General features: G+C 48.5%; 1 protein-coding gene across 1 annotated transcript in view; it reads right to left on the bottom strand.

Annotated features, from left to right (window-relative positions):
- WWOX (WW domain containing oxidoreductase) overlaps positions 1–16,800 on the bottom strand; it is a 919,972-nt gene that overhangs the window by 155,159 nt on the left and 748,013 nt on the right. The window lies entirely within an intron of this gene.

Raw genomic sequence — 16,800 nt, 5'->3', positions numbered from 1 at the left:
GGTGGGGGTGGTCAACGTAGAGCTGGTCAAGGAGAGCTAAAGAGAATGGGAAAACAGAAAAAAGAGCACAGAGCAACCTCAAAGGTGAAAAGTAGACCTCTTGTGCTTGCTTGGGTGTGCTCAGGAATCAGCAGAATACAGATCTTAATTGTGAACTTCTGCAAGCAAAAAGGCAAGGGCCATTGGTGGTTACATATGCAGGCCCTTCTAGGTTCCTGGGACAGTCCGAGGAACTGCCTTCAAGAAGGTGTGGCTTCCTGGCACAGCTAGTGATCTCCCAGTCATAACACATTTCAGGAGCAGTCTGGCACACACCTCCACCTGGGGATGAATCGCAAACCAAGAGGCCGGTTCCCAGCCCTGCGCCTCCATGTGTCTCTCTCTGTCATCGTCCAGCGGGGCCAGCCCTTCTTGTCTTTTGCGTGTGTGTATTATCTTCCCTGGCCCTGATGCAAGGCGTGTGGGATCTCAGTTCCCCGCCCAAGATGGAACCCACGCCCTCTGCACTGGAAGCGTGGTGTCTTAACCACAGGACACCAGGGAAGTCCCTGGGACCAGCCTTCTGATTCTGGTTGCATACTCTAGACAGTCTAGAAGTCTCCTGGATTTTCCCACCACTGAAAACCGGAGGAAGGGATAAGAAATGGGGGTTTTAGCTGTATAGCCAGGGCCAATGATTCTACGAAGCTAACTTTCTGGTTTTGAAGACTTATTGTGGCCTCCAGCTAGCATCATCAAGAGGGAAATTCACGTTGTATATGTAAAACTGAAAATACTAGTGTTGGGATAACAGGATCATAGTTGTTTCTTCCTCCAAAAAAAGTTTACTGTTTTTATTTTCCTGAATATTAGTGTAAATGTTTAACATATAAAATGTAAACTTCAGTAATCAACAACGATTTTCCAACTGATTACCATCATCTTTACTATTTTTCAATAATCCCACTAGTGGCTCATTTACAAAATATATTTAATGCTATGGTTCCAGTATTTTTTATCTTTACAACAGTCACTTAAAAGACCATGCTTAGCCTAAGAGCCTGCCCAGGAAAATGGAAGGTGTGTTTACTAACAGAATGAATAGTTTCTTCTTGTCACTGGTGGTGTTCCAATAAGCCAAGGCTTTGAGTGCCGTAGGTATGCTCTGACAGGGAAGTAGTTTTATTTTTCAGTAATTAAATTTCCTTTTTTTTTTTTATAAGGAAATGACACATAATCATTTGCTACGCTTGATACTGAAAAGATACACGCCTTTGGGAAAATCCAGGAAAAGATAATCAGCCCACAACAGAATAAATATCTGGGAATAAAGCCCAGAGTACTGGGGAAGCCAGTCTTAAGGATCATTCAGTGAAGTCAGGGACAGAGTATTAAAGGGAGCGGCACATGTCTGAGAAGAGCCTGAAGAACGCGGGGCAGCTCCAGAGAAACCAGGGGGCCGTGTGCACCTCGGAGGACATGCCTTTTGCATTCTCGGGAGTTTGCATAAAACTTCATTTCTTTATTGAATCCTATCCAAACATATAGAAGGCCCAAGTAGATGTCAGAAAAATTATTGCTATTACTAATAATGGGGTTTTCCCCATTAAAGAGACTGTCTTTTTCTGAGGCAGGGAAATATTTTTACACTGGGCATGAGACTTTTTAGAACTGATGCTTAAAATATCCCTTTAGTGTGGTATGTGGGAAATACTATCGATGGGAGAGAAAAATGATTAATACAAAGAAGGGCAAGAGCGCATCATAAAAGACACTCCATTGGGTCCATCCCCGTCGCAGCCAGCCTCGCAGACCACCTGGGCACAGCTGCAGTGACAAGAAGGCAGCTGGTTCTTCCCGCCGGGTCGGCCTCCGTCAGGGCTGAGTCAGGGTCCCCCGCACGGTCCCCTCGGCCAGGCCCGCCAATGCCCACGTTCCTGCGAAATGAACCGGACACACCTGCCTGATGGCTGAACAGACAGTTCTCAGCCTGGACGCTCTGGTTTGTTGTTACTGTTGTTTAGACGCTAAGATGTGTCTGATTCTTTTGCGACCCCATGGACTGCAGCCCACTAGGCTCCTCTGCTCATGGGATTTCCCAGCAAGAGTACTGGAGTGGGTTACCATTTCCTTCTCCAGGGGAGCTTCCCAACCCAGGGATCAAACCCGCATCTCCTGCATTAGCAGATGGATTCTTGACCACTGAGCCACCGCGGATGCCCGAGGCTCTGGTTTGAAAACCAGATAAACCTCAATGGCATGAAACTGACTGAAATAAGCCATTCAGGAAAGGACAGATACTTCATAATTCCACTGCAAGAAGTACTAGAATACTCAAATTCATAGCAACATAAAGTAGAATGCTGGTTGCCAGGGGCTGGGGGAGGGGGTTTGGGGCGTGAGTGTTTATAAAAGGATACAGTTGGGGAAGATGAAAAATCCTGTTCTGGAGATGGATGGTAGTGATGGGATACAGCAGTGTAAATGTACTTTATGCCAATGAACTGCGTACGTAAGATGGTTAAGATGGTAAATTTTATGTTCTATTTATATTATAATTAAAAAAAACCAAACCAAAAAAAAAAGTCAAAAATCTCACTTGAGTCCAGTTACACTGAGTTTAGGACAAATCTGAAGTGTTGGTAGCTCTTTCTTCTCTCTGGACTTTGCTGGCTGATGCATCTCAAAGTCTTGAGAATCACTGGAAGGAACATGGACCCCACAGAAATGAGGAGTCCCTTTCTTCAGCCCTCTTGAACATGTCCAATACCTTTAACAGGTAGACCGACTCCAGAAGGCCCAGAGCAAAAGGGTCTAGGGTCCGTGATGGACTGGACAAGTGTAACAGAGAAGAGCAAACCTGGCTCCATGTTAGATCTGTTCTTTTTCCTTTAATCTTTGAGCTCTGTGGCCTGTGCTTAGTCATGCCGGCCCAGGGCCTTTTGTAAAAGAATGCTGCGTAGAGCCTGAAATATGCAGGGCAGCCTGTTCTTGGGGCGCTTGCCTGTAAGAGTCCATTCATATGGAGATAAAAAGCTACAGAACAGAGAATAACAGAGAAGAACATCTGTCCTGTTGGTAGGTTTACAAGTGACCTGACCTAGGAGGGCGGCTGCAAGAACGAAGGATTCTGACACCAAGAAGTCTGCAACAGCTAACCATACCCCTCCCTCATCTTGCCTTCCAAAGGGCTTTGCAGGCTTCCCTGGTGGCTCAGTGGAGAAGGCAATGGCACCCCACTCCAGTACTCTTGCCTGCCAAATCCCAAGGATGGGGGAGCCTGGTGGGCTGTGGTCTATGGGGTGGCACAGAGTCGGACACGACTGAGCGACTTCACTTTCACTTTTCACTTTCATGCATTGGAGACGGAAATGGCAACCCACTCCAGTGTTCTTGCCTGGAGAATCCCAGGGACAGCGGAGCCTGGTGGGCTGCTGTCTATGGGGTCGTGAAGAGTCGGACATGACTGAACGACTTCACTTTCACGCATTGGAGAAGGAAATGGCAACCCACTCCTGGTGTTCTTGCCTGGAGAATCCCAGTGACGGTGGATCCTGGTGGGCTGCCGTCTATGGGGTTGCACAGAGTCGGACACGACTGAAGCGACTTAGCAGCAGCAGCAGTGGCTGGTGGCTCAGTGGTAAAGAATCTGCCTGCCAATGCAGGAGACGCAGGTTCGATCCCCGGTCCAGGAAGAGGCCATGGAGCCACTAAGCCCGACTGTCACAACTACTGAGCCTGTGCTCCAGAGCCAGGGAGCGGCAACTACTGAGCCCACATGCTGCGGCTACTGAAGCCTGTGTGCCCTAGAGTCCGTTCTCTGCAACAAGAGAGGCCGCTGAAATGAGAAGCCCATGACCCACAATGAAGAGAAGCCTCTGGTTGCTGCAACTAGAGAGCAGGCCCGCTTAGCAATGGAGACCCATCCCAGGCAAAAATAAACAAATACATAAATTATCTTTTTAAAACAGTGCTTTGCTGAGAACTTCCGAAGAGTTCAGGGTGGCATGAGCCACCCATCTCTCCGCACGGCCCTTCGATAAAGCTTGCTCTGCTCCAGCCTGCGACGTTTCGGTTTGCTTTGCCTCACTGGGCACAAGGCGAGCAGCCACACGGTGAGCTGGGCAGAACCAAACACTGTCCCCCCGGGAGACTGACACCTGCCTCCACTCCAAACCTCACACGTGGGTCTTCTGGAGATGGCAAATCCAAAGGGGGAAGCTCCTCCAAGCCCTAAAACCGCCCCTGAAGAAGAGAGGACAAAAGCTCTGTGTAACTTGCAAGCGGCCCCACGCACGTTAAAGAAACCCTGGTGTTAATGCACTGTCCTGCTAGGCGCTTCGGAGACTGGGATCTGCCCTCACAGCCAGCTGCCACCGTACTGGATAACAGATGGCCAGACCACAAAGGATGCTGGTCCAAGGTTTAAGGACCACGCTGTACCTGGATGGGTGATGTAACCTCTGGAGGAGGCACACCTAGCAGCAGACAGGTGTGGAGACAGCTCTCTTCTGTGGGCTGCTCGGTCGCGTTGCCCACGACCACACTCAGCTCCCCGGTCAGCTCTTCTGTGGCCGAGCTTGTGCAGGGACCTTAAGCCATCCCAGCTAACAGGACTACCCACGGACATCACAGGGCAGCCTGGTGGATGCTTTGGGGAAGAAGCTGTGTGAAAAGTCTTTGAGATGCTGGGGAGTCTTGGGGGGCAATTCAGAAAAATGCGACCATTCCACTTGTCAGCTGGCTTTTAGGAAGGTCCACAGATGAACTGGAGGAGAGAAGCCTTAATGAAGAAGTACTGAGGTAATTACGAAAAAAATAAAAATAAAAAGGGGGGAATCATAAAAGTTTTCCTAAGTAATATGAGATCATTACAGTGCTCTGGCAGACATGCATTTTTAAACAATGGCTATCATAACGGAAAATTAAGACTTCATCACTTATTCATAAAGTTCTGGTTAACACTAAACTCCGTTTGTAATAGTTTACTTTTATAAACAGCATCTTTGGGAGCAGATGCTACTTTTCGGTCATACAATGTCACAGACAACTGTCCAGTTGGATTATGGGGTAAATTAGAGCTTATCCTGGTTTATAATAGTTGCTATCCACGATCAGGAGTATGGAAAATTATAATAAATACAGGGTGATGGCCCCAGAATACCGTCAAAATGATTGTGTGCATTTTTACTTCTTTTTTTTAAATTTAAAACATGGTTGACATTTAAAGACAGCAAACAATATTTGAATGAATCTACAATCTTTATGCTTAAGGGAGAGTCAAAAAACTAGTAAATCCACAGTGGAATTAATAATTGAGATCCCTGGAAGCTCTAAAAGGAAATATTAAGTATGCAAAATCTTGTTGAAAAGCATAATTAAGTCTATCAATGCCTAAAGTTGAAAGGACAAGCAGTCTCACGAAAGTTAGAAATGCCAGTTCCATATAAAAGCCTATTACCCTAACTTTGTGGAAAACAATCAACAACAGAAAAAAAAGAGTTGTTTACGAGGCTTCGTTTTGTGCTAAATGTAGAGAGCACCCTGCCCCACTTGCTCAAGCTTCTAAAATAGTACAGCTTCAGGCGCTTCACACTTAAGCACCCCTAAAGAGTTCAGAGCTGTCTTGACAATGGTACTGCTGGACATTCGGGGTGTACTGAGGAAATTAAGAGGCATTTAGACCGGATCCTTTTTTCTCAGGGGCGACTATGCATCTTTTCTTCCATCCTGCAGCTGAGCATGTAAGACGTGTCTAGCTCTTGCAGGGAAACTCGAAGATGTGGAACTGAGCTGGTCCAGCTGTGAGGGGGTGGGGCTAATCGTTGGTTGTAGGCGTCTACACTCCGGCACCTACACTCCCAGCCTAGGGCCTCTCGATCTGGGCTTGCTTCTTCACCCATCTATTATTGTCATTTATCTTACTGCTGTCCCGAGATCCCTTGGCTGGGCTGTTTGTCCAAACACACCATTTAAAATTTGTTTCCAGGACAATAGAGTCTTGGCAGGTTATCCTCAAATGCAAGTTTTATTGTACTTATTTTCGGAGGACATGGTGAACACTCTCTGTATTCCAGCATTTGAGGACACCAGCATATGGACGAGGTCTGTTTTTCTCCCTAATGTCAGCACTAGAGGCTATGTGTTCACACGGGACATCCCTCCAAGGGGTTCAGGAAACCGTGAAGCAGTCCCTCTTCTGTGTCTGGTTTCTTACACTTGGCATCGTGTTTTTGAGGTCCACCCGCATGTGTTGTCCGTTTTGAATACGTACCTTTCTGCCTGTGCCAGATGGCCACTGTTTTTGGTTTTTGCAAACTTAGCAGGAGGCCCTGCTCTAAGAACCTAGGGTTCTGGCTGTCAGTCGAGCTGGAAGCAAGCCGAGCACTCTGGGGTGAGCATCCCACTCTCAGTTCCCTGACACTTTAGGCCCCTGTAACTCCAGGGCACCCCTGAAAGCACTATGAGAGGAAATCATGAACATGCCTCCTCTCTCCCAGAGTTTATACCCAGATGACTTGAGCTGATAAGGGCCCTATAAAGCATTCTGAATCCAGCAGAGAGATGCAACACAGAGACGCAAAGAGCGCACAGTAATTCTTGCGCTACACTGCTCGGGAGACTTTGAGAAGATGGACGGCTGTGTTCCCATCCAATTGCTTTCAAGCTTTCCATTAGGTCAAGTGCGTGCCATATATCTAATGAAAAGCCCCTGGGTCACAGTCACGTTCCTTCGCCTTAAACCCAGTGTGCAGTGGAACGTGACTGTGGTGGCTGTGATCACTGCGGTTACTGTATGCATTATAATTACAATGGCACTGAGCGCTTGCTATATCCCAGGACCGGTGCTAAACCGTCTACATTATCTTCCCGGATCCTCCAGAAACCCCACGCCATAGGGATTATTATCAGGTGCCTCTTCCAGATGAGGAAATTGACACGCAGAGAAGGAAGATATTTTGCCGGAAGGCCACAAAGCTAGAGAGTGCAGAGAGCAGGGCCTCCACCTCCAGAGTGCTCTCTCTGCTTGTGCTCCCCAGCAGACCCCCGGACGCTTCTGAGAATGCCCCTGACAAGCGCCGCCCTGGTTCTGGGCTTTGGGGTGGGGGAGGGGGGAGCCGCTGCCTCTGTTCGGCCTCCCCGCCCCCCTTGGGCTCCAGCCCCTCACATCAGTGCTTATTATTTGGCGTAAATCAGCCCCCCAATTACATGAATGCCACAGCCACGAACACTTGTAATTAAAACTGGGACTGACATCCTGAAAGTATGTTTCCCTTCGCCATCCCTCTTTGTCCTGCAAGGATATTATTGGAAAGAGAATGAACAATCGTCGGGAACATATGCTTTCGGAATATAATGGGACTCGGCTCCTAGGAGGAGAGGCTGTAAAAGGGCGCTGGGACGAAATTTAAAGTAGACAGCTTTATTTACTAGCTACTGGGGCATGTCCAAGGAATTACGGAGAAGCCGATAGTCTTGATACTGACCGGGGCGCCGTGGGGCGGACTGCCAGAAGGTTCTCTCCCCGCTTCGTCAGTCCTTCACACAGGCACAACCTTCTCCTGAGCTGCCTGAGTGCCCCAGGCACTGGGCACGCGAGCCCACCCGGGGCTGATGCCAGCCTAAAGCTCTGTCCCCCGTCCCTCCTCTCTGGCTTCATTTTCAAGCAAAAGCAGAGGGCTTGGGGCTCCCTGGTCTTTGCGCTCAGAGTTCCCTCTGCCTGCAGGGTGCCTGCCACCCCAGCTCTCTTTCTTTGCCTGTTTTGCTCCTATTGCTATGTCAAAGCCGGCCCCTAACCATCGCTACCACTTATCAAGCACTTACTGCGTGCCTCTGCAGTGAGAGTTTCAGGTGCACAGATGGGTCTGCTCTAGGAGAATCTCTGTGATGTGGGTCCAGGTTGTCGCCCGCTGATTCTGACTCCAGGAAGCCTCCTGGTGGCCCTCTTGCTGACATTTGTTTCCGATTCCATTCCCACCCCTTTATTATCGTGAACAGACACAGACTCGAGCAGGGCCCTTAACCTGAGCGCATGCGGGTACCATTCTAAACCTAGAGGGTGTCTTGGGTCAGTCAGACTATCACACCTTTATTTTCACCAAGTCTCAATGGAAACTTTCGTTTCCTTCATTTAAGCAGCAAACTGCTATAAAATTCGAAGCATCTGTGAGTTCATCGTGATAGAAATCTTGCTGTTTTCGAATGACCTGGGAGGTGTAGCGGCTATCTCAAAATATTCTTTTCTATCATTACTGTGATAATCAATAGTTCATGGACACTATTCAATAGCCATGCTATTTAACGGGCTAGTTAGAACATTTATCATCAGAGCTTATGTTTGAATATGTGGATGACCACATTTCAACGCATTTGGTTTCCTTTGTGATCCTGTGCAATTTGTGGCATGCATTTAAAAACATCATTCTGAAAGGGGGTTTGTACGTTCCAGCTCAAAAGGACTGTGGCACAAGGAAGGCAAAGATCCCTGAAGGAAGGGTGAGCTCCAGCGAAGGGGGCAGCCTCCCTCAGCATCCACCCTGTATGCATCACCCTGGTGCCAAGTGGCGCTTGAGAATTCCAAAGATGCTGATCAAAGGGAAGCAAGGTGCCTAAAATCTGTTTTGCTATACACAGATCTGGAGGATCGTTTTTTACTGTCTCTACAGATGTAGCATTCACTCACTCATTTGGTCATTCATTCATTCACCAAATATAGGCATAATTGAGATCCTGCAGATTTGGTTCTAGACCACTGCAATCAAGTAAATGTCACAATTGTGCAAGTCACAGGATTTTTTTTGGTTTCCCAGTACACATAAGAAATTATGTTTACACTATAGTGAAAGTCACCTCAGTTGTGTCCGACTCTTTGCAACCCCGTGGACTATACAGTCCCTGGAATTCTCTAAGCCAGAATAATGGAGTAGGTAGCCTTTCCCTTCTCCAGGGGATCTTCCCAACCCAGGGATGGAACTCAGGTCTCCCAAATTGCAGGCAGATTCTTTACCAGCTGAGCCACCAGGGAAGCCCAAGAATACTGGAGTGGGTAACCTACACCTTTTTCAGTGGATCTTCCTGACCCAGGTATAGAGTCGGGGACTCCTGCATTGCAGGCAATTTCTTTACCAACTGAGCAATGGTAGTCTATTAAGTATGCAGTGGCACCATATCTAAAAAGACAATGTACCTACATTAATTAAAAAATACTTCACTGCTAAAAAATGCTAACCATCATCTGACAATGCATGGTTGCCACAAACCTTCAATTTGTAAAAATAAAATTCAATATCTGCCAAGCGCAATAAAACCAAGCATAATAAAATCAGGTCTGCCTGTATATAATAAAAGCCTTCTACGTGCTAAGCACTGGACTATCATTAGAGATATAATTTTGAGCGGGACCAAAAACAAGCAAACAAACAAAAAAAAACACATTCTGCCTTCCCTGAGAACAGATTTCTGAAGCTTCTGTATCCCTTTGGTCTTCTATCCATTTTGAACAACTTGGGGTGACCTATTTAGTTACCCACCATTCAATGTCAAGAATCCCCTTAGCTCCCTGTCAAGCTAAGCTCATTAACATAGTCTTTCACTTAAAAAGCATGTATGAACAGCAGGCAGCCTGCTTTCTATACTTTTGTGGCAGGAGGAAACACTTTGGAGCTCAAAGTGGCCACCTATTTTCAGAGATTCCACAATGGTGGGCACAAAGAAGAATCCAGGGGATGCGTGGGAAGAGGCAACGCCCTTCCCTTACACCTGCAGGGAGCATCACACGACTCACAGCGCCTTCTCTTCCTTAGTGTCTTGATCTTATTAACCTCATATGTCCCTCTGCCCATCTCCCCTTTTCCTACCCAGCAAACATGGAACAACGGTTCACTAATGAAAAGGATGATAATAATAGCTGATGTCGGTAGATGGCTTTCTACCGTGCCCAGCCTGTCTTTAAAGCTGTTCTTGTATTACTGACGCATTTAGTCTTCCTTACCACCTGGTGGTGGGTAACATTTGCTGTTGTTTAGTCTCTAGGTTGAATTCAGCTCTTTTGCAACTCCAAGGACTTCAGCCTGCCAGGCTCCTTTTGTCCATGGGATTTCCCAGGCAAGAATACTGGCGTGGGTTGCTATCTCCTTCTCCAAGGGATCTTCCTGACCCAGGGATCAAACATGCATCTCTTGCATCGGCAGCCGGGTTCTTTCACCACAGAGGCACCAGGGAAGCCTGGTGGGTACCATTATCATCCCCACTGCACAGATGAAAAAACCGAAGCACAAAGAGATTACGTTCTTGCTCTGGGTGGTGCAGCGAAGAAGGGACAGGCGTTCATCAGTTGTCTCGTGAATACCAACTGTATTCAGTGCAGATGAGACAAGAAAGGCGGGCCTGTTGCCAAGTCTCAGACGAGAAATCTTAGTGGCTAGTTCCTCTCCTCTGTGGGGTCAGTAGAGAAGTGGGAGGCTAACCAACATGGACTGTGTGCTTGGTGTAGCCAGAATTGCCCACTGGAAAAGACCCTGATGCTGGGAAAGACTGAAGGCAGGAGGAGAAGGGGATGACAGAGGATGAGATGGTTGGATGGCATCACTGACTCAATGGACATGAGTGTGAGCAAACTCTGGGAGATGGTGAAGGACAGGGGAGCCTGGCGTGCTGCAGTCCATGGGGTCGCGAAGAGTTGGACATGACTGAGCGAATGAACACCACCACCTTTATTAGATATATGAGTTAAGTACAGAATCACCCTGTGAATTAAGTGTACACACCCTTGTTAGATACATGAGAACACTGGATCAGAGAGGTTGCCTGACTTGCCTGAAACCGTCACCTAGTTGGTAGCGGGCTCGGTTTTAAGTCTACGGCAGAAATTAAACTCAAGTCTTCTACCTTTTCTCCTTCCTCTTGACCCTAACTGAGAGCTGGAGTCTGCCCCTCGGGCTACCTGCAGAACACCTCGCTTTCCAGAGCACAGCCCCTTGCTTACCCCCCACACATGGGGCTGCTCCCTAGCTCACAGAAATGCAGGATATCAGCTTGCCTTCTTCTCTACTTCCCCCCAGCCCCGAAGGGGCTATTTTGAGCCTTGTGTCATTCCAACTTTTGATTTGGATATTTCCATTCCCCTTATTTGCATAATGAATCATACCGCCCTTGGGTCTATGGGGAACAAAAAAAAAAAATTCAAAGCACTGTATTTAGCACATAACTGGTTGCTGAAAATAGGAACGACCCCAGTTTATAGCTCTCCAGAATCAATCACTTTCTGGTTGATTTCATGTGGAGGAGGCAGCCTGCATTGACTGGGTGAGCGTCATATATTTGAAACAATCTCTTTGGCTTTGAAGTGGTGGCGGCTTATAGACATGACCTCGATTCTGACAATTATCTATTTAATTGGATCAATACGGACAGCCCACTCCCCCGAACCACCGATTCAATTAATCAGACCATTGTCAAATCCCTTCTCCTCGTGGGTCTGTGTAGACACAGACCAAGTGGCAATTTCTCCCAAGATAGGCATGGGAGTCAATAATCGGCTTTTGGATCAAGTATCTGATCACTCACAAATTATACAAATCACATTGATTACTGACAAATCATAATGTTTACGGAGCACTATTTGGCTTTGGTGCCTAGGTATTTAATTAACAACCATCAGATGTAATTTATGCCATTACAATGACCAGAAAATGGTTGATTGTTGGTTTTACATAGTGGAGCAAACATTCTGAGATTAGCCTTGGCGAGGACAAAGCAGGTGAGAGCTCAATGATGGACAACGAAATCAAAGCTCTTTACCATGTTTAATCCAGAAGATCCCCTGCCTCTCACGAGAAATTGACATCTTTTTGCCCGAGTGGCAGGTAGAATACATGACTGATTTTTGTTTCCCTTTTTGCTCTGACTACCAGGAAACTCGAGCTTCCCCAGTGGCTCATCGGGTAAAGAACCCGCCTGTCAATGCAGAAGACACCAGGGATGCAGGTTCGACCCCTGGGTCAGGAAGATTCTCCTGGAGAAGTAAACAGCAACCCTCTCCAGTATTCTTGCCTGGAAAATTCCACGCACAGAGGAGCCTGACGGGCTACATAGTCCATAGGGTCACAAAGAGTTTGATGCAACTGAGCGTGCACGCACAGGGCAGGACCAGAATACTCAGAGCCAACCCTTTAGTGCAAACGCAATGTTTCGGCGTACTGCAGCCTAAATACGCACTCTAGTACATTTTACCTGGTTTTTATTTCTACCAATACTTTATGACATCTTTTCTATGTCTAGACTACTTTTTAGCAAGTGATGACCCACAGACCAGATCCAGATCACCAGTCTATTTATTACAGTCTAAAAATGTTTTGCTAAGCAGACAGGGGGAAAGTGAAAGCTGCTCAGTCGTGTCCGATTCTTTGCGACCCACGGCCTGTAGCCCCCCAGGCTCCTCTGTCCATGGGGATTCTCCAGGCAAGAATACTGGAGTGGGTTGCCCTGCTCTCCTCCAGGGGATCTTCCCCACCCAGGAATCAAACGTGGGTCTCCTGCACTGCAGGTGGATTCTTTACTGTCTGAGTAAATAAACAAAAATCTAAAGAAGAACATAACCCCAACCACCCACGAAATTCAAATTTTAGTGTCCATGAATAAAGTTTTATTGGAATACAATCTGACCTACTGATTTACACATGGCTCTTTTTTTGTGCTACCAGGACAGAGCTGACCAGTTTCAACAGTGACCACATGGCCTGCCAGGCCTGAAACATAAATTCACTATCTGGCTCTCCACAGAAGCAGTTTGCTGACCCCTGCCCTAGGCCACCTCCAAGCTTTGTGGACCAGGCATGGCGTGGACGGCTAGCTAATTAGACAGGAAACCTGGAGGCAAACTACCAACTCAGCCTGTGGTTAATGTCAGTGTCTACGCTACTCTTTCAAATAAGCTTCGGAGGTAAGGGGTCCAAAATTCAGGTTTCTGAGGACAAGCACCCCTTGAGAAGAAATACACGAGCCACTGGGTCCATTTTCAGAGTACTGGGGTGACTGCTCTGAGCCCTCCAAACCCCAAAGGCCAGGTGGCAGGCCCACTGCTCCAGAAGGCCACGGGTTGAACGAGGACTCCTTCAGACGGTGGCGGCGGGGATGAGCGTGGGAGCAGGAAAGCAGGGGCGCCAAACATGAGGAAGGGGACTGACTGCTGGGCATGGCCCTGCGGAGGGGCCACGCTGACCACGAAGCCTGGGAGAGCAGGAGCCAGTCTGGGAAAAGATAAAACAGCGAGAGGATGAAAAGAGATACCAAGACGGAAAAGGGGCACGTCACTGAAAGTCGGGCCACGTGACCTGAAGCTCCTTTAGAAAAGCAGGGGGTAAGGCCATCATCTAAGAATGACTGGATGGGCCAAGGCGGGCCTGGAGTCTGGGGAAGAAGGCAAGATCAGAAACAGGAAGTTCCTGCTCATGGGAAAGAGAGTGGGCATGAGGCGGGAAGAGGATGCAGGGAGTAAGAACCTCCTAAACGTGACTGCACCTCTGCCCCTCTCCGGGGGCAGACACGGGGGGGGAGCTGAAGAGCAGCTTCAACCGCAATGGGATGACAGCATCCCTGATACTTCATCACACCACAGTGGGGTAGGTGGTGTTACAGAAACCTTCAGCCCCTGCTAGTAAAGCCTTTCTTTCTCCAACGTTCAGGGCCTTCTGATGTGATGTCAGCTTCATCAGAAGATTTAAAAGACAGCTTGGAAATGGGGAAAATACAGAGAAGCATCTCATGGCGCCTCATGTTTCCAGCTCTTGCTGTAGATGAAAATACCAAACCCAACCAGCAAGCCGTGAGCTGAGCCGAGCCTCTTCCTGGAGGCATTTTCCCTGTCCATCTGCTGTGGGTTTACTCCAGGGAAACTCACTGCTCACTGGAAGGAAAACCAAGAAACTGATGCTTACTGAGGACCTACTGGGCAGGTGACACTCAGAGAAATTCTTGAATCCACAAGGCTGCTTGAAAGGAAATAAACATCCCTGTTTTACAAGCAAGGGAGAAGGAACTTCAAGAAAAATCAACTAACTTGCTGAAGATCACACAGCTGGAAAAATACAAAAACTGGAATTTTGAAGTGAACATTCGTCTGGCTCCAAAGTCTTGCTTTTCCTCCTTAGCTATGAGGCCCATGATCCATGCCCTGTTCTCCCTCCAAGGCCCCAAGTCTGTACCCAGAACACAGCAGAAACCCAGGGAAGGGGCTGCATACCATAACCATCCAACCACAAAACACAGAGCGTCCAATGACCTCTTATCCATCAGATTTAGGGGGACCGGCGCCACTTGGTCATCCGTTTTCTGCCTTTCTGTCTTTGATCACTTGCAGTGCCTTTGACCGGAGGATACATCTTTCTCCTCTTCCTCACGAAGCCTTACAGCCTCCCCCTGGGTGCAACCACGGTTATTCCCTAAATAAACACTTGCCGGAACAGTTGGCACAAAATAAGGACTTGTAAAAGAGAACTGGATAAATATATTTTGAACAAGGGCTTCCCAGGTGGCGCTAGTGGTAAAGAACCTGTCAATGCAGGAAACGTAAGAGACACAGGTTCCATCCCTGGGTGGGGAAGATCCCCTGGAGGAGGGCAAGGCGACCCACTCCAGCATGCTTGCCCCGATAATCCCATGGACAGAGGAGCCTGGCAGGTTACAGTCCATAGGGTCGCACAGAGTCAGATACAACTGAAGTGACTTAGCATGAACGCACGCACGGGTGCATGCTGAACAAAAGTAGGCGCTAGAAAGAAAGTGTCCCATAATGTGGGACACTGGAATCAGACAAACCCTTATTAGAACACACTTGCTGGCTGTGCACAAGTTAAGAAAGTGATTTAATTTCTATACTTCAGTTCTCCCACCTCTGGGATTAGAATAGTAGCATCTCCTCTGAAGGAAAGCTGTAAAGCAGAAGTCTCGGGAATTCAGGAGTGGCTCAGTAAGCAACGGCCAGGAATTGGGACACTTTTGCCAAGTCAAGGATGCTCCAGGTGAAAACACCTGGGCAGCTGCAAAACCTTAGAAGGATTCGCAGCTACTTCTGGATTCCCTGAGCGCTGTGCACGAGTAACATTTATTATTTTTTTTTCCCCTCAAAGCATGGAAAATTGAGGGGTGATCCAGGAAAACACAGACATCTTGAGAACACTGAAAGGCTCCAAAGCGTTTTTCCGTTCGGAGACGTAGAAGACAGGAAAACATTCATAACGTGTCAGTGCCCGAGGGCTGGTGGAACCCTCCCCAGGAAAGCATCTTTGGGGATGAATCATGACGCCGGCACAGCGTGCGCAGCCCCGTGTGTCATAACAACCCCTCCCATGACCACCTATCAAGGTTGACAAAATCCAGGGCCTCCCTGAAATAGGACCGAGTCTTCCCAGGAAGAGACCTCCGTCTCTGCCAGCTCCAAGACCCAACTTGAGTTGAAGTGAGGAAATGCGGGTGATCGCTCAGCTCCCTGGGGGCTCTTGGAAATTGACAGGTGGTAAATTACTGCCCAGGGAGCAGATCGCATGCCAGCTGACAAAGGACGAGGGGCAAACATCCTTACAGGTCGTCCAGCATCCTCTTTTCCCTGCGGAGGAGGTGTGTGGCTCATGCCACCAGACCCAGAAACCCAATAAAAAATATGTGATTATAAACACCTGGGAAGCAGGCAGCGCAAGAATGAAAGAGGGGGATAAAGAGGACCCCTGCCTTTCTCATGGAGCAGGCAATTTGGCTAAGAAAAAAAGAAGAAATGGGATGATAAAAGTCACAAATGAACCTGCAGTGGCTTTGTTTCCGGGAGCTCCCATGTGACTTCAGATTGGTTCTCCAAGTCAACTTCGGTGGACTAATACAGCCACCCGCCAGCCTGGGGGGAGACACAGACCCTGGCGCCGCAAGCCTTAACCCTCAGCAAGTTGGCAGAGCGGGACAGTGAGGACAGGTGGGAACCAAAATAACAGGCAGTATCCCTGGTCGTCAACACCGTGGATAGGATGAGCTCGCGACTGATGACGGAGGTTTGAGTTACTTGATGGAAACCTTGCATTTTACTCAAGAAAGCTGCACTGAGACAAAGAGGAAGTTAAAAAGGAAAAAAAAAAGAGAAAAAAGACAAGTCCAGGGAAGATAAAGAGTCACCAGAACTGAGGAGGGACAAGGTGGGGGTGGGAGCAGATCTGCGCAGTCAGACACATCAATCCCCTTCTCCCTACTCCCTGAAGAACCTGAGGGCTAAGCGGACCCCAAGGAGGACAGGTGAGGTGCCCATCCCCCAGGAGGAGGCAGGGATGGGCTCCCCCTGCACCCCAGATGCAGAGTGCCCCGAGGGCAGGGCAGGAGCAGAGGACGCAGACAGGTGGGTAGCTGACAGAGTGCTGACGCAGGGCCATCAAGGGCCTGCTGGCTGGTGCCGCTTGCCTTATGCCTTCCTTCCACTGTGCACCACGCTGGGGGCGTGTGACCTGGAGGAAAAGAGGACTTGGAGCTGAACGGCGGCTGGCTATATCCCAGGGGCTGGCTGGCCGCCGGCTTAGCAGCCGGCGCGTTATTTCCTGTCCTGTGGACCCTCTAGCTCTCTGCACGCACTGTGTCTTCGGCCTGGACTTCCCTGCAACTCCAGCACCCCCCGCCCCACCATTCATTCCCATCATCAGCGACTGAACACAGCCATCTCTCGGCGTGGAGCTGCACGGCCCAGCACAGTGGCCACTGGGCCCCGGTGGCTCTGGAAATTGATCACAACGAGACATAATTAAAATGCAGAGGCTCAGTCGTGCCAGCCCCACGCCAAGTCCTCTGGAGTGG

This window comes from Capra hircus, chromosome 18 (genome assembly GCF_001704415.2).
Source record: "Capra hircus breed San Clemente chromosome 18, ASM170441v1, whole genome shotgun sequence".
Classification (NCBI taxonomy): Eukaryota; Metazoa; Chordata; class Mammalia; order Artiodactyla; family Bovidae; genus Capra; species Capra hircus.
Note: the sequence above shows the minus strand (reverse complement) of the source record. Positions and strands in the feature narration are given on the sequence as shown.